The 27316-nt window shown below is 42.9% G+C and overlaps 1 pseudogene; it reads left to right on the top strand.

Moving 5' to 3' along the window:
- The window catches only part of LOC134346175 (H-2 class II histocompatibility antigen, A-U alpha chain-like), a 31498-nt pseudogene extending 23961 nt beyond the window's left edge, over nucleotides 1–7537 (top strand).
- Nucleotides 7538–27316: the final 19779 nt, after the last annotated feature.

Genomic DNA, 27316 nt, shown 5'->3' with positions numbered 1-27316 from the left:
CTCTTAGAAAGGATGAGCTGAAACTGAAGAGGGTTCAGAGGAGGGTCACGAAAATGATTCCAGGATTGATTGGCTTGTCATATGAAGCGTATTTGATGGCTCTGGGCCTGTATTCACTGGAATTCAGAACAATGAAGAGTTAGTCTGTAAGCCAATAGGGTTGGTCGGTACGATCTGAGGGGAATAATGCTCATAGTGATTTTTGGCAAGGTATACATCTCTAGAGTTAGAAAATATGTGATAGCATTGCACCAGTGGTAGCTTTATGTGTGCTCTCATGCATTTTATAACACTACCCTACAATAAGCATTTCTGAAAAGTGGCCAATATAAAGTACAACATATATATTCAAACTAGTGGTATTTTGTCATCAGTGATCCCTCAACATTGAAATTTGTCACAATGATAGCTGAGTTCAAGCACTTTTCATCAAATGTTGTTATAAACTTTTACATTGAAAACTATGTCATTGGTGGCACTCACAGTACAGTGCCCAATTTCAGTTTTATTTTTAGAAAAATATTTGTCTGCTGTTTATTTTGGAAAAAGTCAATGAAAACCTTCGGGCACATATTATCTCATGGATTTGTAGAGAATTTATTCAGGAATTCAAAGAAGTTATCATCTTTTGTATATATTCCATATTAACATCAGTATAGCAGAAAATGTTACCCCCCCCAAAGGTAAAAAAACCTCATTTGGAGAGATTTCTGGAGTTTTATTAATGTCATGATATTTTCCATATTGTTGTATCAAATCAAAACAATCTTAAGCTTTTGCCATAGCATATAGAATTACAGTACAATAATTCAAATGTGGGGTTCCACACGGCCATAACCTAGGCTCCATTTGGTTGTAAAATGAATATATTTAATCAAAGACTGCTTTCCATACTTTCATAACCTACTAATAATCATAATACTTTTCCAAGTCTTCCACGTCTTCCACATCTTCATCTGAACTTTCCACACTCTCTGAGGTGGATGCCTGGTTCTCACAGTCTGCCAGTCTACACATGTCAGTACACCTGAGGCCATTTGCAACACACATACATCTTGGGAGTGAACATTTTTTTGGACAGTTACAGGCCAGTAGATCCAGGATGGCATCGGGTGCTGGCTGGCCTTCCACCCAGTGCACCACCAACTGTTCAGCTTCCTCTTCTCTCTCCATCTTCCATCCTCTGCCAACAGGGCTTGGCACTTGTGTGTCCTTCTCCAAACATCTTCTCCATATACCAGCCTGGTAGTTGGCTCGCTGTGCATGTTTTGTTAAGCAGTCCTTGCATGATGGGAGTTGATGACTTTCGATTTCACCTTTTTTGGCACAGAAAATGTGATACCTGAGCTCATTAACCTTGATGGTCGATGCTTTTGGGGCATACAGGAGACATGTAAAAGCCTCCAGTTTGTCCATCAGTCCTGGGGAGAAGTCCCATTCCTGACCCAACTCTAAGAATGTGTCCTGAGTTTTCCTGCTGCCGTCAGAAGCTTTAGGGCACTTGTCTTCCCTTTGCCTGCAAAAGCGCTTACAGTGTCACATCCTGTATATGCGTGCAACCCGATGAGAGCCCTACAAACCTCTATGCCAACAGTGGCAGCAACCTTCCTGATGTCTACAAGCCTTGTACGGGTTCTAGTGCCACACTTCTGGAACAACGGGGCTTCAATCTTGTCACAAAATGCTAAAGACATGATAAAGACATCTGTGTCTTCTGAGCAGATCACTACAGACTGGTATCCCTCTCTTGTGGCATGGGCAGCATGGAGAATTAGGCGGCCATCTGCTTCTTCTTGTTGATACCGAAGAGCTGACACCTTTTCACTGTCTTGAGATGTGATTCTGTAACATTTGTCATTCACAGTTGCACACAGAATCTCCTATAGCTTTGCTCTGTACACCGCCTTCCTCCATTCATGGACTATGAAGCTAATGAGACTATTTTTGTGACTGACTTTGGTCAGGAAGCTCCTCCACTGCCTCACCATCTGTGTACCTGTGATACCTTGCAACTCATGACCAGTCTCTTCACCCCGTAGAGATCTTTCACTATTCTTGATAGAGTTCTCCTTGTATGTGTCGAGCACAACATCTATTCTGCTACTCTGACTGCCTTCTCTCAGAGCCATACCCAGAATTGTTGTGGCAACATCTCTGAAAGTAACTTGATCACCTTTTACTTTTTGGACCAAGTTCATTCCATCAACCACTGTAGCAGAGTTTCCTGGGAGATGCTCTTCTACTGCTACATTTTTCTGCAAGGTTGTGGCTAAAGTAGCTTTATTTGTCTTTCTCAGCAATCCTTCTGGTGTGGACAGGGCCCAGGGCAATGGTCCAAGGGGATGAGAAAGGATATCCTCCATATGTAGACTGTGCCCCTGTCCAGACAAAGACCTGTCTGCTTTCAAGATGATCGCCCTCCCATTTGATTTCACTTCTCTCTTCTTACACATATCACTGAATGTTTTCAGCTTGTTGGTTCTCACTGGGTCATGGAATTTTTTTGCTGGTGGGCCTTCCTCTAGTCTCTCATCCTTGAAGGTTGCATAGCATTGCTCACCAATCTCATATGCCTTTATCAGGTCGGAGGCAATGTCCTTGGGGGCTGCCTTTGCCGTAGAGATGCTAATGAGGTCCCGCTTCTCTGCAGATGGGTTGACCCATTCATGTATGAGGCTAACCACTGCTGAAACTGCTTCCTCATCTTTCTGGATTCTTGGCCGCTGTAGCTCCACATCACAAAGCTCTAATTGGACTTTGCAGCAGATGGTTCAACTTCTGTTGTTTCAAGTCACTGGCCATGTTGTTCACATGGACTAAGAATGATTTGATTATCCCACTCCCCTCTGGAACATTGTCCTCAACCCATGGTGTGAACTCTGCCCATGCGAGTCTCATCAGTGCTTCATAAATGTGCTTGTGGACCCTGACAGCACTATTGTAGTGTTTACCATCAAGGACTCCATTGATGGACCCCTCTGCGACAATTCCAGCCTCTATGCATACGTCCTTTAGAGCAGCATCCCAAAATCACTTTCCAAGGATGGCTAAGGCATTGCATATGGTATGGAATGTCCCCATCCTGAGAAGAGTGTTGGAAAAAGCGCTCTTTGTGCTTCCAGGCAATTTCAGTGGCTTTTGCATAGAGTGCTTGATCCATGACTACTACAATTGTCTCTAGATGAAGTTCCTTCCTGATGAGCTCTGACTGGTTCAGGATTTCAAATACTGTGGTCAACTCTGTGGCTGGTGAATTGATGGTTGGCAGATCCCCAACAATATCTTGTGAGATTGGTTCTTGGTCCCTGGTGCTGATATTAAAACCAGTCCAGCTTGGGATTGTCAGATTCTCTGGATCTGTTTGCCTCGCAAGTCTCCACACCAGGTTCTTCTTGCAGGCAAGAAGAGCAGCTTCCTTGGTTTCCTGAGAGAGGCTGTGGGCCCACATGTGCACCTGCTACATATACTTCCAGTTCTTAGTCCTCAATGGCGACTGATCTCTGCTCCAGTTTCTCATTGTGTGGAAACTCAGCTCTTGGCAGATGTGGTCCATAGACATTGGCCTGTACCACTATGCCATTGCCTCTATGTGATGTACCCTTTACAGTGAGAGTTTCCTCAAGTCTATAGATATTGTCCCATGCAAGATTGGTGAAGACATGAGGCTTGATGGAGGCTGGAAGTACAACTCTCTGGTTGGAGGCAGTTGCTAGCTTTTGGAGACACAGAGCAGTGTTGTTCTCTTCAAGTTGGGTGTAAGACACCCCATGCCCAAGCCTGTTCAGTATTTGGATGAGCTCAGTGTTACCCGTCAATGTTTTTACCGCATAAGGGAGTAGAAGGTGCTTTGGTGGTTTATGTTGACCACATGTCACAGCATATATTATGTCCTGATTAAGTGACTGAACCAGAGCAGTGACTCTCTGTGTTTGAGTCTTGGTGTGAGCATTTCCAGTGAGCAGTCCAACAAGAAGCCGCTCTAGTTGATCTGGTATGGAGATATGAGCACTATCTTTCACATCAGATGGATGGAATGGCCAGGGAGTCACAGTCACCTCCTGTCTAATGATTGATCTGATATGTGATGAAGCCTGATCTATGATCTTGTCGAAATTGGTTGCCTTGGCCCTCCAAACTTTGAGTTCCCTCTGTAGAGTTTGATTTTCCAAGACAACGTCCCTTAATGATACACTTTCAGAAACCATTAACAATTTTCCTTTGTCATCTGGAAATATATCTACTGAATTGCCCAGCTCAGATTCCAGTTTCCTACGAATGTGCTTCCTTGTAGAATCTTGCAGGAGTGTAACTCCACCAGATAGCATAAAAGATTCAAGATTCATGACCAAAAAAGTGACTCGTACAGTCATCTTGTTGGGTATGATATCAGTTCCGATATACTTGAAAGGTCTTTATAGGCTTCCCTTTCAAACCTTTTATACAGTTCATCACCATCTGTTTCATCATCATTCTCCTTGTACTCAGGTTCTTTTTTCTTGATTCTGGTATAATACTTACAGCATGAAACATGATAGTGGGCCTCTGCAGCAACTATGTCTCTGCTTGTTACTGCTAGAATCTTTTCATCTTCCTTTTGGGTTGCACATTCTCGTAGTGTTTGATCAGCTCTGAGTTGTACAGCTTGTGTAAGCTTTTCACGTGACTTGGAGCCCTTCAGGAATTTCACCTTATTACAAAAAATGCAGATTTGATCATACAACCTTGCTTCTGATGAAGATCTCCTACTTGGACTTTTTGATGTACTGGTATTCTCACCAGCTTCATCAGTAATGCTTTCCTTGGCTTTCCTTTTCAGAGTCTCTAAGTCTCTCTTCATGGTGAAGAGGCTTCGGCATTTTTGGTGATAGTAGATTCTTGGGACACACAGAAAGCTACCACCGCTGCAATGCTATCACATTTTTTTTAGCACTAGGGGTGTATACCTTGCCAAAAATCACTATAAGAATTATTCCCCCCAGGTGGTACTGATGGCCCAAATTTGGGGTCCTGGCTCACAGACTAAGTGGCCTCATTGAAATCTATCAAATGGTGAAATGCCTTGATAGAGAGGATGTGAACAGGATGTTTTCTCTGGTAGGAGAGTTTAAGACTAGCGGACACAGCCTTAGAATAGAGGGGTCTCCATTTAGAATGGAGATGAGGCGGAATTTATTTAGCAAGGAAGTGGCTATTTTGTGGAATTCTTTGCCACAGGCAGCTGTGGAGGCCTAGTCATTATGCATATTTAAGGCAGAGGTTGATAAATTCTTTATTGGTCCAGGCATGAAGGGATATGGGGAGAAGGCAGGAGATTTGAGCTGAGAGGAAAATTGGATTAGCCACGATGAAATGGCAGAGCTGACTCGATGGGCCAAATGGACTAATTCTGCTCCTATATCTATGGTTTTATATGAGGAGTTCTGTATCAGGATGGGATCTGAAGCTGGAAACAGTTTGAATGAATTTTTGAGCTATCTATACAGATGATTGAAGAGGATGTCAAAGTAGAATCTGAATAAAACTCGGGAGACCAGCTTCTTATAGTTACATCAGTTTATTGCGCACCCTCCTGCAGGAGTTTGAGACTCAGTGTCAGAGGGAAGGCACGTAAGTACTGCCAGCATCCGACAAGTGGGCCTACTTAGTCAGGTTACAGCCATATACTTATACATAGTAAGCCCCATACATATGTGTTGGCGTATGGCCAAATGGTTAAGGTGTTGGTCTAGTGATCTGAAGGTCGCTAGTTCGAGCCTCAGCTGAGGCAATGTGTTGTGTCCTTGAGCAAGGCACTTAATCGCACATTGCTCTGCGATGACACTGGTGCCAAGCTGTATCGGCTCTTTCCCTTCCCTTGGACAACATCGGTGGTGTGGAGAGGGGAGACTTGCAGCATGGGCAACTGCCAGTCTTCCATACAACCTTGCCCAGGCTTGTGCCCTGGAAACCTTCCAAGGCGCAAATCCACAAGTCTCACAAGACTAACAGATGCCTATTATTATTAAGCCCCATACATTATTGTTGCAAGATGTTATCTGAACTGGTACGCCCACGAAGTCTATTGGTGCAAAACTTAATTACATAGATAAGAGAATCCACTAAATCAAGGTTTAATTACAGATGGATGTACTGTCCAGTCTTTATCAGTTATTCCCTTTGCTAGGCCCTGACTTAATTACAGATGGATGTTCTCTTCCTGTCCTTATTGGTGAGTCCTCCTCCTTCTACTCAAACGAGGGTACAATGTACAATGTTATCAAACTCTCAAAGTCTCTCTGGAAACCAAGGGAGAACTAGTATAAGCTGGTTTTTAGCTAACTGCTGAAGACAGAGTTTACTTCAGTTCAAAAATTCCTATTCAGTCCCAATTATTCTTTTAGCCAGAGGTTACATAGGTTCAAAATGATTTTTTTTTATATCCTCAATTCCTCAAGGAAAGGTGTAAGACACGCAGAGTGCTACTTTTCCAATTGCTGGGACGATAGGAATGCTGAGTGTTTGCTATTTAGTATCTGTGAGTCTTTCACCCAACTAGTTCTCTCTCTGTTAATATCCTAGGGAGTGGAGCTGTGTGATCTCTGACCCTTTAACATCCTTTCTATAATTATTCACACACTGACTCAAAGCTCAGTTATCAATATCCTGTGTCACCCCCGTCTGTGGGCCCTGAGTAGGGACTGTGACCGCAGACCACAGGCTCACTAACGTGTGTGGACAGGGGTTTGCCACTGTTGGGGAGGCGTGTTAGTGTTGGGCCAGACTCTCCTCTAGCAAGGTTAGCTTAGTGAATGAACAGTCACTGTGTGTCCACTGTATGTTTAACTGCGAACTTTCACCCTTCTCTTGTCTTTCCCCAGAACCCGAGGTACCCGAGGAAGTCTCTGGCCTAGGAACCGTGATCTGTGCACTGGGACTCTCCCTGGGAATTATCAGTGCCGTGGTTGGAATCATCCTACTGATCAAAGAGAGGCAGCGTCTGCAGGCTCAGCAGCAGGGCATCTAGGGGTGAGTGTTGGGCCCAGTGAGGACTCCCAGTCTGTGTCTGGGATCCTGGCCTTGGAAGAAATCCTCAGTCGGAGAACTCCATAGGAGCCATGTATCTATTTTCTGTCTGTCTGCGTTGTACTTTGTGTTGTGCATTTTTATTATGGGTTACGGAAATTTGTCATGTGGATTGGGATGTGGTAGAAGAATATGAGTATAATTACATATTCACACTTTGTGTCGTTAATTTTAGTTAGAGAAAGAATTAGTCGGGGACATGGATATTTTTTGTTGACTGCTAACTTTACTTATTTGGCTTGTTCTGCTTATTTCACTATCACTATGCTAGTTTTGTTACTTTTTTTATCACTAGATAAGACCATATGTCTTTGCTGGTTTTGTAATAAAGGATTGAACATACGTTTTTCAACAGAACTCAATTATATGGAAGCATATCACAGTGTCGAATCCCTCACTCAGTCTCTCAGTGGTTTTGGCTTGTTTTTCAAGTAACTACTACATTTTGTCAACAAAAAAATGAATACCACTCTACAGTGAAGGATTGCCGCAGACCCATTGGTGAAACTGGAGCAGCTTGTGGTAGGATTATCTGTGACCTTTTGTTGATTCATACTATGTTGAAACATTTATAAAGGCTTTTGAAAACAGTGTTGAAGGAAAGACTGACAGCCAAAGTGACTGCCTCTGTTTCCTTGACCAATACATTAGGGGTTGCCCTAGAGAACTTGTCAGAAGTTACCAGCATGACAGCCCTAAGAAAGGATATGTTACAGCTAAAGTTTTACTACAGGGACATTTGGTAATGAACAAAATTGCATCTGCCTACATGCAAAAGCCTCTTTCTTTGGTACAAAATCTGAAAACATAAAGGCTCTTCAAGACTACAGTCTTTTTCTGACGAGGCTGTTGCAATGCTATGAAAGAAGTGCAGTACATGTGTTGGATGGACATGCCTGCAGTAACTGTCTCAGAGACATGTTTTATTGAGATGTTTATTTTACATGTTTTTGTCATAAATTCATGATTATTTTATCAGCTTAAAATATTGTCTGATTAAGAATTTTGTGCTTTTTATGTAAGGTTTTATTTAATGTAGAGCTTAACAGGTCACATGACCAGAGTTTAATGGGTCACATAACTAGAGTTTACTAAAAACATGGTTGTGGTATTATGGGTCAGAACAAATATGGAAGCAGAGGAAGACATATGGCCCTAAAATAACCTTATTCTGCATGTGGTCCAAGAGGCGCACACAGTAATTGTTTTTGTTTATATTGTGTATAATATTGTTGATGTGCCTTTACATGTTCAGTGTGATATGTTTTTAGTGATTTTATTTGATTTCAGCACATTTCTGTTGTGCTGATGTGTTTTGGGACTGTTTATCGATGGACACTAGCTTGAGAGACTTTAAACGACTGAGAGATGTATGTTTCAAACTTTTTATGTCCTTTATTTTCTTATAGTTTTCACGGTGTCTACTGAAGAAAGAGAGACAGAAATAAAAATAAATCTTCAAGGATATCTGTATGTTGCGTGGCCATTATTTCATTGGACCAGTGCAGTTACACCTGCCAAAATATCCATATAACATATGTAACACTCAGTTATATTGGCTCGTATTTGTCTAGGGGAAATCCCACCCAGCACCTGCCTCAACGCTTCCCACGGAGTCGGTTGCCACCCGAATCAAGCCCAAACATCAATCATCAGCCAGCACACCCAGTACGTTTTACCAAGTACGCCTTATAGACATTACTAATTCTAAGATATTAATATAAATTCGATACAGAAAAAGGAAGTAATGAAAAAAAAGGCACCAAGACTTATCAAAGTCCAAGTTCTTCGCGTGCAACTGTTGGAGCTCAATCGATTCCTGATGACCACCCAAATACTGTCGACTCACGGCTTGGGATCACCCGGAGTGATCGACCAGAGCTTTACCGCACGTCCGCTGTCCTCCCCGTCTCCCCGCCAAAACCCCATCCACAGTCATATGATACAGCATTGTATCTGAAAACAAAACGATACATGACCACCCATTGGCTAATAGCACCCTGCTGTCTGTATTAACCCAAGCAACTGTCTAGCTAGAGACTTTCTCAACATTTAACATAACAAAGAAGCATTCCCCAGTATAACATAACAAAGAAGCCATTTTAAATTTAACATAAAAAAAAAGACAGACCCCGTACACATATAACCATATAACAATTACAGCACGGAAACAGGCCATCTCGGCCCTTCTAGTCCGTGCTGAACTCTTACTCTCACCTAGACCCACCGACTTGCACTCAGCCCATAACCCTCCATTCCTTTCCTGTCCATATAGCTATCCAATTTTACATTAAATGACAACATCAATCCTGCCTCAACCACTTCTGCTGGAAGCTCATTCCACACAGCTACCACTCTCTGAGTAAAGAAGTTTCCCCTCATGTTACCCCTAAACTTTTACCCTTTAACTCTCAACCCATGTCCTCTTGTTTGAATCTCCCCCACTCTCAATGGAAAAAGCCTATCCATGTCAACTCTATCAATCCCCCTCATAATTTTAAATACCTCTATCAAGTCCCCCCTCAACCTTCTATGCTAAAGACCTAACTTGTTCAACCTTTCTCTTCAACTTAGGAGATGAAACTCAGGCAACATTCTAGTAAATCTTCTCCGTACTCTCTTAATTTTGTTGACATCTTTCCTGTAATTCGGTGACCAGAACTGTACACAATACTCCAAATTTGGCCTTACTAATGCCTTGTACAATTTTAACATTACATCCCAACTCCTATACTCAATACTCTGATTTATAAAGGCCAGCATACAAAAAGCTTTCTTCACCACTCTATCCACATGAGATTCCACCTTCAGGGAACTCTGCACCATTATTCCTAGATCCCTCTGTTCTACTGCATTCTTTAATGCCCTACCATTTACTATGTATGTCCTATTTTGATTAGTCCTCCCAAAATGTAGCAACTCACATTTATCAGCATTAAGCTCCAAAGGCAATCTTTCAGCCCACTCTTCTAACTGGCCTAAATATCTCTGCAAGCTTTGAAAACCTACTTCATTATCCACAACACCACCTATCTTAGTATCATCTGCATACTTACTAATCCAATTTACCATCCCATCATCCAAGTCATTAATATATATGACAAACAACATCGGACCCAGTACAGATCCCTGAGGCACACCACTAGTCACCGGCCTCTAATCTGACAAACAGCTATCCACCACTACTCTCTGGCATCTCTCATCCAGCCACTGCTGAATCTATTTTACTACTTCAATATTAATACCTAACGATTGAACCTTTCTAACTAACCTTCTGTGTGGAACCTTGTCAAAGGCCTTACTGAAGTCCATATAGACAACATCCACCACTTTACCCTCGTCAACTTTCTTAGTAACCTCTTCAAAAAATCCAATAAGATTTGTCAAACATGACCTTCCATGCACAAATCCATGTTGGCTGTTCCTAATCAGAAGCTGTCTATCCAGATAATTATATATACCATCTCTAAGAATACTTTCCATCAATTTACCCATCACTGACGTCAAACTCACAGGCCGATAATTGCTAGGTTTACTCTTAGAACCCTTTTTAAACAATGGAACAACATGAGCAATACGCCAATCCTCCGGCACCATCCCTGTTTCTAATGACATTTGAAATATTTCTGTCAGAGCCCCTGCTATTTCCACACTAACTTCCCTCAAGGTCCTAGGGAATATCCTGTCAGGACCCAGAGACTTATCCACTTTTATATTCCTTAAAAGCGCCAGTACTTCCTCTTCTTTAATCATCATGGTTTCCATAACTACCCTACTTGTTTCCCTTACCCTACACAATTCAATATCTTTCCCCTTAGTGAATATTGAAGAAAAGAAATTGTTCAAAATCTCCCCCAACTCTTTTGGCACCACACATAGCCATCCACTCTGATTCTGTAAGGGACCAATTTTATCCCTCAGTATCCTTTTGCTATTAATATAACTGCCGAAACCCTTTGGATTTATTTTCACCTTACTTGCCAAAGCAACCTCATATCTTCTTTTAGCTTTTCTAATTTCTCTCTTAAGATTCTTTTTACATTCTTTATATTCCTTGAGCACCTCATTTACTCCAAGCTGCCTACATTTATTGTAGATCTCTCTCTTTTTCCGAACCAAGTTTCCAATATCCCTTGAAAACCATGGCTCTCTCAAACTTTTAACCTTTCCTTTCAACCTAACAGGAAGATAAAGTTTCTGTACCCTCAAAATTTCACCTTTAAATGACCTCCATTTCTCTATTACATCCTTTCCATAAAACAAATTGTCCCAATCCACTCCTAAATCCTTCCGCATCTCCTCAGAGTTAGCCTTTCTCCAATCAAAAACCTCAACCCTGGGTCCAGTCCTATCCTTCTCCATAATTATATTGAAACAATTCTGATTTGATGGAGAATGGACGTGAAAGCACAGAAGAACATCTAAAGAAATTTCTGAAATGCTCATTGGCTGCTGTTGTTACTGCGTGGTCGGGAATCTTTTGAAGGGTAGGCCTCAAAATCCCCGACTTTGCCTGTTGGCGACCGAGGTTGAGGTTGAATCATTCGGACAGAGATGGCGCTCAGTACTCAGTGTCGGAGAGCTGATCAGAGCTCAGTTTTTGGATGACTCAGAGTCGGACTGTGGTCGGCATGGCAGGGAGAGTTTTTCTTCCTTCTCCCGTCTGCGTGAGATGTGGGACATTTGAGAGACTTTGATCTTTTACTGTGCTCATGGACTTCTTCATCAAGTTATGGTACTGTTGCACTGTTATAACTATATGTTATAATTATGTGGTTTTGTCAGTTTTTCAGTCTTGGTCTGTCCTGTGTTTTGTGATATCACACCGGAGGAAATATTGTATCATTTCTAAATGACAATAAAAGAGGACTACGTGTCTTCATAATCTAATCTAATCTAATCTAAACTAATGGCATTGTGATCACTGGACCCGAAGTGCTCCCCATCACATACCTCCGTCACCTGCCCTATCTCATTCCCTAACAGGAGATCCAACACTGCCCCTTCTCTAGTTAGTACCTCTATGCATTGCTGCAAAAAACTATCTTGCACATATTTTACAAACTCCAAACCATCCAGCCCTTTTACAGAATGAGCTTCCCAGTCTATGTGTGGAAAATTAAAATCTCCCACAATCACAACCTTGTGCTTACTAAAAATATCTGCTATCTCCTTATAAATTTGCTCCTCCAATTCTTGCTCCCTATTAGGTGGTCTATAATACACTCCTATAAGCATTAATACACCTTTCCCATTCCTCAATTCCACCCAAATAGCATCCCTGGATGAGTCCTCTAATCTATCCTGCCAAAGCACTGCTGTAATATTTTCTCTGACAAGCAACGCAACACCTCCCCCTCTTGCCTCTCCGATTCTATCACACCTGTAGCAATGAAATCCAGGAATATTTAGTTGCCAATCACACCCCTCCTTCAACCATGTTTCACTAATAGCTACCACATCATATTTCCAGGTATCAATCCATGTTCTAAGCTCATCCACCTTTCTTACAATGCTCCTAGCATTAAAATAAATGCATTTAAGAAACTCTCCACTGCTTACTCTCTGTTTATCCCTAATGGTGCAAACAACTTTGTTATCTTTTTCTTCCTTCTCCCTTACATCTTCGGTCTGAGTGCTCCCGTTCTCTGTCCCCTGCCTATCCTCCCTCACACACTGTCTACTAGCTTTCTCTATTTGTGAACTAACCTCCTCTCTACTAGTCTCTTCAATTTGATTCCCACCCCCCAACCATTCTAGTTTAAAGTCTCCCCAGTAGCCTTTGCAAATCTCCCCGCCAGGATATTGGACCCCTAGGATTCAAGAGCAACCCGTCCTTTTTGTACAGGTCACACCTGCGCCAAAAGAGATCCCAATGATCCAGAAACTTGAATCTCTGCCCCCTGCTCCAATCCCTCAGCCACGCATTTATCCTCCACCTCATTGCATTTCTACTCTCACTGTCGCGTGGCACAGGCAATAATCCCGAGATTACTACCTTTGCGGTCCTTCTTCTCAACTCCCTTCCTAACTCCCTATATTCTCCTTTCAGGACCTCTTCCCTTTTCCTACCTATGTCATTGATACCTATATGTACCACGACCTCTGGATCCTCACCCTCCCACTTCAGGATATCTTGGACACGATCAGAAACATCCCGGACCCTGGGACCAGGGAGGCAAACTACCATCCGGGTCTCTTAACTGCATCCACAGAATCACCTATCTGATCCCCTAACTATCGAGTCCCCTGTTACTACTGCCCTCCTCTTCCTTTCCCTACCCTTCTGAGCTACAGGGCTGGACTCTGTGCCGGAGGCATGGCCACTGTTGCTTCCCCGAGGTAAACTGTCCCCCCCAACAGTACTCAAACAGGAGTACTTATTGTCAAGGGGCACAGCCACTAGGGTACTCTCTATTACCTGACTCTTCCTCTTCCCCCTCCTAACCGTGACCCACTTGTCTGCCTCCTGTGGCCCCGGTGTGACCACCTGCCTGTAGGGGAACATCGAGTCAGACCATAAGAGGCCTGTGTCGGACATTTTCATGCCTTACAAGGTGCAGATTGGAAGTCTGTGTGGGGCACCACTCCTCGCACAGGCTAGAGGAATGTGTGATTAAGTGCCTTGCTCAAGGGCACAAACATGCTGTCACAGCTGAGGCTCGAACTAGCGACCTTGAGGTAACTAGACGAACGCCTTAACCACTCGGCCACATGCCCAACACCTGCCTGTAACTCCTCTCTATCAACTCCTCACACTCCCTGACCAGACGAAGGTCATCAAGCTGCAGCTCCAGTTCCCTAACACGGTCCCTTAGGAGCTGCAGCTTGGCACACCTGGCACAGATGTGGACGTCCGGGAGGCTACGAGACTCCAGGACCTCCTACATCTGACACCGAAAACAGCAGGCTGCCCTCACACTCATACTTCCCCCTGTCCTCAAAGAACAGGAAAAATTGAAAACCAAACCTACTTTGACTCGCCGTTTCTGCCTAAGCCCGTTGAGCCAAAGCCCTTAAGCCTTCACTCTGCTCCCAGCTCACTCCGTTGCCTGCTGTATAAGGCTATGTTCCTTTTAAATCTTCCGTGCTTCACTGCCCAACGTCACACGCCTGCACAGTCCCGCCTCTCTTAACTCCGATGATAAGAAGAAGAAAATCAAAATGGCTCCCACCGCCCTCCTGTTCCGATTCTCAAACTATCAAAATGTCGATAGTTATAAAGAAATTTCCCTATATGTTGGGGATAAATGGAGAACAGTGGTCTGGAAACTGCAAGAAATGCACAACTGTAAGGCTCCTTTCACTGACATTGTTGATTTTATTGAAAGGAAAGTAAAGATAATAACAGACCTGTTATCTGAGAATATACAGCTGCTCCATCACCTACAGTAAGTAAAGGCGTGAACTAGAAAAGTCACAATTTCACTCTAAGGCTAAAGGAAGCGGTCTTGCCATGACTGTGGCCACTACGAGAAGTAAAGCTAAAACTGAACCTGGAACTAATGGAAGGGAAATGGTTTCATCAGTCTAAGGGGGCTGTCTGTTCTGTGAGGTTGAACTTGCATTGGATTTGTGCCCTCATGGAGAAAAGGATTCAGAGTGAGAAGATTGCCTTCCTAAAGGAAAATGATGTCTGTTTTGCAACACACACAGAGTGCTGGAGGAACTCAGCAGGCCAGGTAGCATCTATGGGAAAGAGTACAGTCAATGTTTCGGGTCAAGACCCTTCAACAGGAGAGTGCTTTGTCTGTTTGTGTACAGGGCACATCAGCAAGGATTGCAGGAAGCATAGTTCATACAAGGTATGCAGCAGCAAGCATCCCAGCATACTTTGTATTCACTCTGATGAAAAGGGTTTAGAATCCAAACAAGCTGTGAAAGAATCAGACGCAGAAGTGAGTAGTGCCCTGGTATCTAATGGCCTTACAGGGGCTGGCAATCATGATTGTAAACTTCCCATAATTCCAGTACAAGTGAAGTCTAAAAAGGGTAACAAGACAGTAGTTACTTATGCTTTCCTAGATCAAGATAGTACAACAGTTTTCTCTCAACCTCACAGGAACAAGGACATGCATTCTCTTACACACCATGGGTCAAGAGAAGGTAATGAGTAGCTACATTGTTTCAGGCTTAGATGGTGAGAACTATTGTGAACTACCTAATATCTATACACTGGAAAGTATGCACATCCACAGAGGGGAAACTCAACGTAGGAGGGATCTCCAGGGATATTCTCACCTGAAACATGTCCATTTGCCAGAGATAGATTCAGAAATTGAGCTGTTGATAGGGACAAATGTGTCTAAACATTGGAGCTGCTGCAAGTGATTCACAGTGTTAATAATGGACCTTATGCAGTTAGAACAATGTTGGGTTGGACTGTGAGTGGAGATGATGGTGATGGGAAGGACTGTGCACAGCCTGAGCTGACAGTTAACAGGATCTCAGCTTTGACCTTGGATAAGGTTTGGCAATGACAGTTCAGGGCAGACTTCCCTGAATGTAGTTAGGATGAACAACTTGGCTTGTCAAGAGAAGATCACAAGTTCATGGAGCAAGTTGCAAATTCTGCAAAACTGGTGGATGGTCACTACCAGAAGAAAGGTTAACATGCCAAATAACAATTAGATTGTAGAACAGTGTGCTCCAAATCTCAGAGGTTTAGGAAGGATTTGTCATTTCTCACTGACTACACAGATTTCATGAAGGATGTACTCTCCAAAGGTTATGCCAAAAGAGTGTCAGCAGAGGATCTGGAACACAGTGATGGGAAAGTCTGGTATATTTCACATCATGGTGTTTACCACCCCAGAAAAGGAAAACTTCATGTTGTGTTTGACAGTGGAATGACTTTTCAGGGAATGCCACTTAATGCTCAGATTTTACAGGGACAAGATCTTACTAGCTCACTGATTGAGGTCATGGCCATATTCAGAAAGCAGCCAGTGGTGATCATGACAGATATTGGATCAGTGTTTCACCAGCAGAAAATGCAGGTCTGCTGAGGTTTCTCTGGTTTCTTTGGTGGCTGGATGGAGACCTCAGGCAAGATATGGTGTACTTTAGAATGTTGGAACATCTCTTCGGAATGATTTCATCTCTGAGCTGTGCCAAATTTGCCCTTAGGAAATGTACAAAAGACGATGCAGAACAGTTCAGCCGTGAGACAGTGGGTAAGGTTTTGCATTGCTTCTGTGTTGATGACTGCCTTGTGTCAGTGTCCTCTGAGGAAGAAGTGATGTTTCTCTATCATGACCTGGTATCCATTTGTGATAAAGGTAGTTTCCAACACACAAAGTAGATAAGCAACAGATATACTGTGCTTATCTACTTTGACAGTAAGGAATTACTGTCAAAGGAATTAGTCCTTACTCTTAATAATTTCTCCTTTGGCTCCTCCCACTTCCTCCAAACTAAAGGTGCAGCCATGGGCACCCGTATGGGTCCTAGCTACGCCTGCCTTTTCTACTGTGCTATGTATTACACCTGCCCCTATTCCTCCTCCTTCACCACCATTCGAGGCCCTAAACAGACCTTCTGGGTGAGGGAACATTCACCTGTGAGTCTATCGGGATCATTTCCTGCATCTGGTGCTCTAGTGCAGCCTCCTCTACATTAGTGAGGTCCAACATAGGTTGGGGGACTGCTTTGTCAAAAACCTTTGCTCCATCTGCAGCAACAGGCAGGATCTCCTGGTAGCTACCATTTTCAATTCTGCTTCCCACTTGAAAAATGGCATTATATCCATCCATGGCATATACTGCCATGTTGAGGCCAGATGCAGGTTGGAGGAGTAACTCCACATATTCTGTCTTGGTCCCTCTGGTATCTCTGGCAACTTAATGTACAAGTTTCAGCTTCTCATAGACTGTGTAAGGGAACTGGAACTGGAGCGGGATGAACTGCAGATCATTCAGGAGGCTGTAGGGTTAACTGAGAGATGATACAGAGGGGTAATTCAAAGTTCAAAGCTCAAATTTATAATCAAAATATGATATACAATTCTGAGATTAATTTTCTTGCCAGCAATCACAGTAAATACAAGAAACACAATAGAATCAATGAAAGACCACACCCAATAGGGCAGACAGCAATCAATGTACCTAAAAAAACAACAAACTGCGCAAATACAAAAAGAAAGAGACAGAAATAAACAAATAACAATAATATGTAAATAAACAAGCATTGTGAGCATGAGATGAAGTCCTTGAAAGTGAATCAAGTTCAGTGGCGGGGTGAGTGAAATTACCCCCTCTATTTCAAGAGCCTGTTGGTTGAGGGGTAGTAACTGTTCCTAAACCTGGTGGTGTGAGTTCTGGGGCTCCTGTACCCTCTTCCTGTTGGCAGCAGTGAGAAGAAAATATGGCCTGGATAACGGGGGTCCCTGTTGATGGATACTTAGTTACATCTAAGGTGCAGGACATGGGTAACTGGGTGACCATTGGGAGAAGGAAGGGGGATAACTGCCAGTAGAGCGTATCCTATGGCTGTTTCCCTCAGTAACAAGTACACTGCTCTGGATATTGTTGGGGGTGGGGTGTACATCCTAGCAGAGGTAAGGCTCCGCGGTCAGGTCTCTCGACACTAAGCCTGGCTCTATAATTCAGAAGGGATGGAGAGGGGGAAGAAGAGGTGAGCAGTAATGAAAAGGAAGTAGGATTGCAGGAGGGTTGGAAACCAGAGTGCCAGGGCAGGTAGTGGAGTGGTTGCAGAAAAATATGTTGTAGGGCCTACATAAAAGACAGGAATTGAAAGGTTTAGCATGGCGGGGTGGTGGGGGGGGGGGAATAATGTTCTGAGTGGCATCTATTTCAATGGAGGAGTATTGTAGGAGGGGTGGATGAGGTTAAAGCATGGATCAGCACATGGAATTTTGACATCTTAGCTATTACAGAGACTTGGTTGGAAAAAAACAATAAGCCAGGCAAGTACAAAAAGAAAAAGAGAGAGGATTTAGTTGAGATAGATGTAATAGAGAGTGAGGTATTAAAAGGGGAGGGGTAGCATTACGAGTCAAGGAAAATGTCACAGCACAACTCAATCAGGCCAGATAGGAAGGCTCATCTACTGAGGCTGTATGGGTGGAAGTGAGGAATAAGAAATGGATGTTATAGAATTATCAGACAGACCACCCAACAGTAACAAATTTGTAGAGAGATAGCGGACAGTTGCAAGAAAACTAAAGTTGTGAAATAGGTGATTTTAACTTTCCATATATTGACTGGGACTCCCATACTGTAAAGGGCTGGATGAGATAGAGTTTATCAAATGTGTTTAAGGAACTTTGCTTCACCAATACACCCAGTTAAAGAGAGTGCAATACTGGATCTACTGTTAGGGGAAGAGACAGGACAGGTAACAGAAGTTTGTGTAGGGGAACACTTTAAATCCAGTGATATTAATGCCATTAGTTTCAAGATAATTGTGGAGAAAGATAGGTCTGGTCCTGGGGTTGAGATTCTAAATAGGAAAAAGCGCTATTCTGATGGCATCAGAAAGTACCTGGCAAGTGTAAAATGGGATAGGTTGCTTTCATGCAAAAGAATGTTTGATCAGTGAGAGGCCTTCAAAAGTGATCCTGGATGATAATATGGTAAACTGGGTGAAAAAAAATTGAGGATGACACCAAGATTGTGGGTGTAGTGGAAAGTGAGGAAGGCTGTCAAAGCGTGCAGTGGGGTCTGGACCAGATGGGAAAATGACAGATGGAATTTAATGCACATAAATGTGAAATATTGCACTTTGGGAGGGCAGATCAGAATAGACTAACACAATGAATAGTGGGACACTGAGGAGTGTGGTAGAAGAGGGGGATCTGGGAATACAGATTTATAATTCCTTGAAAGTGGCATCATAGGTAGATAAGTTTGTGAAGAGCACTTTTGGCACATTGGCCTTCATACATCAGAGTATGAGTACAGGAGATGGAACGATATGTTGAAGTTGTATAAGACATTGGTGAGGCCAAATTTGGAGTATTGTGCACCTGCATGAAATTTACTACATCAATAATATTCAAAGACTACAGAGAAAATTTAGATGGATGTTTCCGTGACTTATGGACCTCTTACAAGGAATGGTTGAATAAGTTAGGACTTTATTCCATGGAATGTAGATGAATGAGAAGAGATTTGATAGATGAATACCAAATTATATAAAAATGAAGGGTATTGGTAAGGTAAATACAAACAGCGTTTCCCCCTCAGAGGTTTAGTGTGACCATAACCGGAAGTTACAGGCTATGGCGATCCTGAAGGGGAACTTCTTCACTCAGAGGGTGGTGTGAATGTGGAATAAGCCGCCAGTGAAAGTAGTGAATGCAGGTTTGGTCGAAACATTTAAGAGAAGTTTCAAAAAGTACATGGATGGGAGGAGTATGGAGAGCTATGGTCCAGGTGCAGGTTTATGGGATTAGGGAAAATAGTATGGTATGGTTAGTGTGATATGGGCTAGATGGACTAAAACTCTATGGAAGTCTCAATCCTATAGCACTGATATTGATTTTTCTAACGTACAGTAATCATTCCCATCAGTTTTCTATTCCCCCCTTTATCTTGTCTGTGGCAACCCTTCCCTTTCCAGTCCCCTGCCCTCATGACCTGTCCATCACCTCTCTCTGGTTCCGCTCACCCTTCCCTTTATTCCACTGTCCTCTCCTATCAGATTCTTTCTTCTTCAGACCTACTACTCTTTCACCTATCAGCTCCAAGTTTCTTACCCCTTTCTCCCCTGACTCCACCCGGCCATCTTGCCCCTCATCTGCACTTACCTATTACCTGTCAGCTTGTGCTCCTCCCTTTCTGCCTTTTTTTTTATGTCTTCTGTGCTCTTCCTTTCCATTCCTGACTGAGGGTCTCAGCCTGAATTGTCAATTGTTTATTTCCCTCCGCAGATGCTGCCTGAACTGTCAAGCTGTTCCACCATGTATTTATTGAGATACAGCATAGAATAGCCCCTTCTGGCCCCTCGAGCCATGCCATCCAGAAAATCTTCCGAGTTAATCCTTGTCTAATCACGGGCCAACTTACAATGACCAATTAATCTACCAACTGGTACATCTTTGGAATGTGGGAGGAAACTTGAGCACCCGAGGAAACCCATGCAGTCATGGGGAGAATTTACAAATTCCTTAGTGGTGGGAATTGAACCTGGGTCGCTGGTACTGTAAAGTGTTGTGCTAGCCATTACACTACCATGCCACCCCAGATTTTTAGTGTATTGCTCCAGTTTCCCAGCAGAACCTCTTCATTGTCTAACCTGTTTGTTACTTCCTGAAAGCACTTGTCAGAAGGAAAACTCTGATTTTAAACCTCCACTGCCTTGCGGCCATACCCACCTGTGGGAAAGGCTTCAGGAGTAAACCCCGAGGAAGAAATCCGGAGGCAGGCTCCCTAAGGCAGTTTGATGTTGTTTACAACTTCACTCTGGTAACCTCTGCGATGACACTGGTGCCAAGGTGTATCAGCACTTGCCCTTCCCTTGGACTACATCAGTGACGTGGAGAGGGGGATCCCATTGCACAGGCAACAGCCAGTTTTTCAAATCTTCCTGCCCAGGCTTGCACCCGGAGAGGACACAGTCTACCAGAGGGGCAAACCCATGATCCCCTGGGATCGACGGCTGCCTACTAGACTTGTCAGGCAAGATCTCCTTTCAGTGGGGTGTGGACCAAATACTGAAAAAAGAGACGAGCTCAGGAAGGCATCTTTGTCAGCTTGGATGAGCTGGGCCGTAGGCCCTGTTTCTGTGTGGTATTACTCTGAAAAGCTGAGGAGTATCCCCTTGAAATACTTGAACAGGGTTGCAACTCTATGAGCATCTGCTTGACAACTAACAACACTGAACTACATTTGGGTATGATCATCAGTTTACTAATACTAATCTTACTACTGTTAGAATTGGCATTGTCTCTTTACAATCATGTTCCTATTGAAAGTTTAAAAGTTCAAAGTAAAATTGTTATCAAAATATGAATATATTACCATGTGCTACCTTGAGATTCATTTTCTTGGGGGCTTTTACAAGACAAAAAGAAATAAATAGAATTTTATGAAAAACTATTCATAAACAACGACTGTCAAATAAAAAATGTGCAAAAGACAAACTGTGCAAATAAACATAATACTGATAACATCAGTTATAAAGAGTCTGAGAGTGAGCCTGTATGTTGTAGAATTGGTTAGGGTAGTGGTGAATGAAATTACCTATGCCTGTTCAGGAGCCTAATGTTTGTAGGGTAATAATTGTTCCTGAACCTGGTGGTGTGGGACCTAACAACACACACAAAGTGCTGGAGGAACTCAGCAGGCCAGGCAGCATCTACTGAAAAGAGTAAACAGTCCATGTTTTGGGCCGAAACCCTTCATCAGGGCTGTTTACTCTTTTCCATGTTTGGCCTGCTGAGTTCCTCCGGCATTTTGTGTGCGTTGCTTGGATTTCCAGTACCTGCAGGTTTCCTTTTGTTTGTGGTGTGGGACCTGAGGCTTCTGAGGTCATGTTTGGTAATACCACAGTTCTTATATGTCTGCTATAAAGACAAGACACTGCAGATACCAGAATCTGGTGCAACACACAAAATGCTGGAGGATCTCAGCTGGTCAGGCAGCATCTGTTGAGGGAAATGGACAGAAAATATTTCTAGTCAAGATCCATCATCTGGACTGAAAGAAAGAGTGGTATAAAAGGTGAAGTGAAGGGTTGAATAAAGAGCTGGCAGACAAGAGATTGCTCCAGGTGACAATAGTATAGATAGATAGGGGAGGGAGTGAGAATGTTGTCAGAACCTGAGAGATGATAGGTGGAAATGAAGAAGTGATGAAGATAATGGAATCTGACAGGAAAAAAGGGGGAGCTGAAATACACAGAGGGAGGTAGGGGGCAAAACCAAAAGGAGGAGTGTGTGGGTGATGGAGATGGTGGGATAGGGAGAAGATTTAGAGTGATGGGGGCTATGTGGATCATGAGGAGATTAAAAAGAGGCAGAGGGGAGGAGCTACCAGAAGACTGAGATTTCCACGTTCATGAAATCGGGTTGGAGACTGCCCAGGCAGAATATGATGCTGTTCCTCTAATTTTAATTTACCACCAATTTGGAAGGAGTTGGAGGAGACTAAAGAAAGACAAGTGTGGAAATGGGAATTAAAATGTTTGGGAGCTGGGAGACCCAGATACCTATTCCAGATGGATTGCAGCTGGTTTATGAAACAATTACCCAGTCAGCTTCCAGCCTTACCAATGTAAAGGAGGTGGAACAGAAGTACCATGTGTAATAAACAAGGCTGGAGGATTCAGTCATAGTTATAGTCATACTTTATTGATCCCGAGGGAAATTGGGTTTCATTACAATTGCACCAACCAAGAATAGAGTATAAATATAGCAATATAAGACCATAAAAAATTAAATAATAATATGTAAATTATGCCAGGAAATAAGTCCAGGACCAGCCTATTGGTATGTGAATGTCTGCCTCGCTTGCAAAGTCTGTTTATGGTTCTGTATAGAAATGAGGGAGGAGGTGTGGAGACAGGTGTAACACTTCTTGTTGGTACAGAGGGCGGTGCATGGGCAGGAGAGAGAAAAGGGATGGATGGGGAGAGCTGAATGGGCCGGAGAGTAACACCTTATGGAAAGGGAAATGGGGAGAGAAAACTATGGTGGGTGATGGGATCATGTTTTGCAGCACTTTGTGTTCCACCTAGGTATTCTACAACACAGCAGTCTGAACAATGAACTTTCCAACTTCTGGTAACCATTCCGCCTCTGGCCTTTTTCTCTTTTGTCCAGATCCATCTGTCCTAGGGAGGCCGGACAGTCCGGGTTTTGAACACTCTGTCCTCTGTCTGGCATCACCTCGAGCCAGACGTTAATTTGTCCTCCTTTTTTGGGTCTGACTAAAAAACTTATATAATTACCTCAGGTATACTTAAAACAGTGGGAACTGAAAGCTATAACAACCGTTAGCGTATTTTTATTATATGTACGAGTCATGTCAGCACGTCCGAGCGGGTCAGTCTGCCCAAGGCCTCAGTGGAAAGTGGTTGACTTTTTTGTTCTTGTTTCAAGCCCCTAAAGAAATGCCAGAAAGAAAGACTATATTTGACAATGAATGGGCCAAAGAATTTGGATTTATTGCTAAAAGCAGAAAAGGTAACTTTCATGTTTTTTGTACACTATGCCGTTGTGATGTGGAGATTGGCAGTAAGGGAGACAGTGCGGTTGAACGACTCGCTACCACAGATGAATGTAAAGTTAACACTTATATTGCTGGTACGTCATCACTGTTATCATCTTTCTCCCCAGCTCGATCTACTCAAGATGACAAAATCTTGGCTGCAGAACTTGTAAAGTGTATCATGCTGTGAAGCATCATCAGTCACACAGAAGTGTTGATTGTGGAGTAAAAGTTGACAAAGAAATATACAGTGACTCATTGATAGTGAAAGGTGTAACGTGGGAAAACTAAAGCAAAAGCTCTGTGTGAAAATATTCTAGCACTGTATTCTGTACAAAAGCATGTGGAGTCTATCAAAGATCATGGCTTGCCCTTTTCAGTAGCAACTGATGCTTCAAACAAAGGTGCAACAAAGTGTTTCCCAATACTTCTGAGATACTTTCATTTTGAGAAGGGAGTGTAACATGTGTTACTTGACTTTTACAGGGCTAACAATGAATCATTACAGGACATAACAAATCAGCTACTGGTTAAACTAGAGATGCCAGGTCTGGATCTGAATAAAGTGTCTGTATACACCGCTAACAATGCAAGTGTAAACTATGGGAAACACAACAGTGTTTATCGAAAACTGAAAATGGCTCAAAAGAACATTTTGCTGCAAGTTGTCTGGCCCATATTTTGTACAATGCAATGAGATTTGCTACAGGAAAACTGGAAGTTGATGTTGAAAATATTTTACTCAAAGTAAACAACCATTTCACATCTCAGCTAAAAGAACAGCACAGTTAAAGGAATTCTCTGAATTCGTGGATGTTGATAATTGTAATCTGTTACAGCATGTTGTGACTAGATGGCTCTCTCTTTTGCCATCTATTGACAGAATACGTAAGTGCTGGGAAGTCCTAAAAAGTTATTTTCAGAGTCTAGGTGAGGAGGATTGCCCCAAGATACTGTGGAAGTGCTTTGGAGATGAAGGAAATGCCTGTGAATTGTCAGAGATCTATTTCTTCTTCCTCAGTCACACTCTTAAATTGTTCTCAGACACTATTGAAGCACTAGAAGCCAAGCCATACAGCAAACTTGACAGAAGAGTAAAGGGCTGTTTTCTTGGCTTTGCAGTGAACACCAAGCTTAGCCAGCTTACCCCTGATGTGTCTAAGAAATGTGAAGCAGACTTCATTGTTTTCTATGAGAGAGTCATAAAGTACTTAAGTGACAGGTATGACTTCTCTGAAAACAGCTATCATAACAAAGTGTCAAAATTGAGCCTAACAAGTGCCAAAAGGTATTTGGAGAATTCTGTGATGCAGTCAAGGCCTGTAACCTTCAAGATATTGATATGGATGATTTATACGAAGAGTATGGGATTGTGGAGGCAATTATCAATACTCCTGAGATGGTAGATAGCCATAGTGAAGAACGTTATCTCAAGCTGTTCAGTAAATCTGAGGTCTCTTTTACAAACCTGAAGAAGATGAGTGCTTATATCTTCTCTATTCCATGCAGCAATGCTCACACAGAACGAGTTTTTTCAATGATGACCTCAGCTTGGAGAAACGAGAGAAACCGTCTGCAAGTGGACTCGGTCAAAGCAGAGCTCCAAGTATGTAACAACTTCTCAGAAATGTACAAAAACCTCCCGGCCAACAGAAAACTCCTGGAGATGGCAAGTAGAGGACAGAAATACAAAAAATAGCATCCATACCTGGCAGTCCATGGTAGGCCTAAGTAGGCTACTTCCTTTAGTTTGTGAAGTAAGTTAATTTGGTTAGCATATCTGCTTCAGCAGGAGTAAAAATGAATATTCATTTCTTTCGCAAACACAAGGAATTCTGCAGATACTGGAAATTCAAGCAACACACATAAAAGTTGCTGGTGAATGCAGCAGGCCAGGCAGCATCTCTAGGAAGAGGTAAAACTGCAGATGCTGGAATTTCAAGCAACACACATAAAAGTTGCTAGTGAACGCAGCAATCTGCAGATGCTAGAATTTCAATCAAAATCTGCAAATACTGGAATTTGGTTTCCCTCTGGCCGTCTGTGATTGGTTTTTCTTTGCCTGACTGTGATTGGTTTCCCTCACGTCGGCTGTGATTGGCTGCTCTGTGCCCAGTTGTGATTGGCACGGCTCTCCTCTCCTCTCTTCTCCTCTCCTCTCCTCTCCTCTCCTCATCCTCATCCTCATCCTCCGGAATGCCGGGGTCGGTAAGTACTGGAGCATATCGTCGCTCTGGAATTGTCCTTACTCAGGGATGCCTGTCGCCTCTGTAGGAAACAGATATAGCTGAGGTACTGAATGGGTCTGATAGTAAGCGTAGAAGCAAAGCATTGTCAACATTTCGGGCCGCGACGCTGCACGTTGACAACCCCTCGGCACTTTTTGCTCCAAAATCCAGTTTCTTGAGTCTCCCTGTGAACGGTCCTATCTCGCCGCCCTGCTCATCATGTCCTACCAGGTCTCGGGGTTCTCCAGCAGTCCTGGTTCTTCCACCGTGAAATTGGGCAAAACATATCTGGGCTGTATGAGGAAAGACAGCAAACAATGCACTGAGTACGACATTTGGCTCTACTTATAAAATATATTCCTGTTCTGACTGAGCCGCGACGGTCCTCTGAAGAGAATTCCAATGTCTCACCCACGCTCTAGTTTATTTTAGACTAGAACAGCATTAGATTAAGACTGGTCTCCTGCTTCTAGACTCCTTAGCCTGCAATCTGCCTTGACCCTTCTGAGAATATTGTAGATAACACTACTTATTCTTTCAAATTCTGGAAATTTTCAGAGCAGTGGGTCAGTACTTCTATTTTCTCTGTCATGAGTGGGATTCTATTTGCTGTTCTACAAACCCCATTTCCAGAAAAGTTGGGATGTTTTCCAAAATGTAATCAAAACAAAAATCTGTGATATGTTAATTCACGTGAACCTTTATTTAACTGACGAAAGTACAAAGAAAAGATTTTCAATAGTTTTACTGACCAACTTAATTGTATTTTGTAAACATACACAAATTTGGAATTTGATGGCTGCAACACACTCAACAAAAGTTGGGACAGAGTTAAAATAAAATTGAAAAGTGCACAGAATATTCAAGTAACACTGGTTTGGAAGACTCCACATTAAACAGGCTAATTGGTAACAGGTGAGGTATCATGACTGGGTATAAAAGTAGCGTCTATCAAAGGCTCAGTCTTTGCAAGCAAGGATGGGTCATGGCTCACCCCTTTGTGCCAAAATTCATGAGAGAATTGTTAATCAGTTCAAAAGGAACATTTCTCAACGCAAGATTACAGAGAATTTAGGTCTTTCAATATCTACAGTACATAATATTGTGAAGATTCAGAGAATTCAGAGACATCTCAGTGCATAAAGGGCAATGTTGGAAACTACTATTGAATGTGCGTGATCTTCGAGCCCTCAGGCGGCACTGCCTAAGAAACCATCATGCTACTGCGACAATTATAACCACCTGGACTCGGGAGTACTTCGGAAAACCATTGTCACTCAACACAGTCCGTCGCTTCATCCAGAAATGCAACTTGAAACTGTATCACACAAGGAGGAAACCATACATCAACTCAATGCAGAAACGCCGGCGAGTTCTCTGGGCCTGAGCTCATCTCAGGTGGACCGAAAGACACTGGAACCATGTGCCGTGGTCAGATGAGTCCACATTTCAGCTAGTTTTTGGAAAAAACGGGCGTCGAGTTCTCTGTGCCAAAGATGAAAATGGCCATCCAGATTGTTATCAGCGAAAGGTGCAAAAGCCAGCATCTGTGATGGTATGGGGGTGCATCAGTGCCCACAGCATGGGTGAGTTGCATGTATGTGACGGTACCATTGACTCTGAGGTGTATATTAGGATTTTAGAGAGACATATGTTGCCATCAAGGTGACGTCTCTTCCTGGGACGTCCATGCTTATTTCAGCAGGACAATGCCAGACAACATTCTGCACGGGCTACAACAGCATAGCTTTGTAGACACAGAGTGCATGTGCTTGATTTGCCTACTGCCAGTCCAGATCTCCAATTGAAAATGTATGGCGCATCATGAAGAGAATCAGACAACGGAGACCA

This window comes from Mobula hypostoma, chromosome 5 (assembly GCF_963921235.1).
Source record: "Mobula hypostoma chromosome 5, sMobHyp1.1, whole genome shotgun sequence".
Classification (NCBI taxonomy): domain Eukaryota; kingdom Metazoa; phylum Chordata; class Chondrichthyes; order Myliobatiformes; family Myliobatidae; genus Mobula; species Mobula hypostoma.
This window is presented reverse-complemented; position numbering and strand designations above follow the sequence as displayed.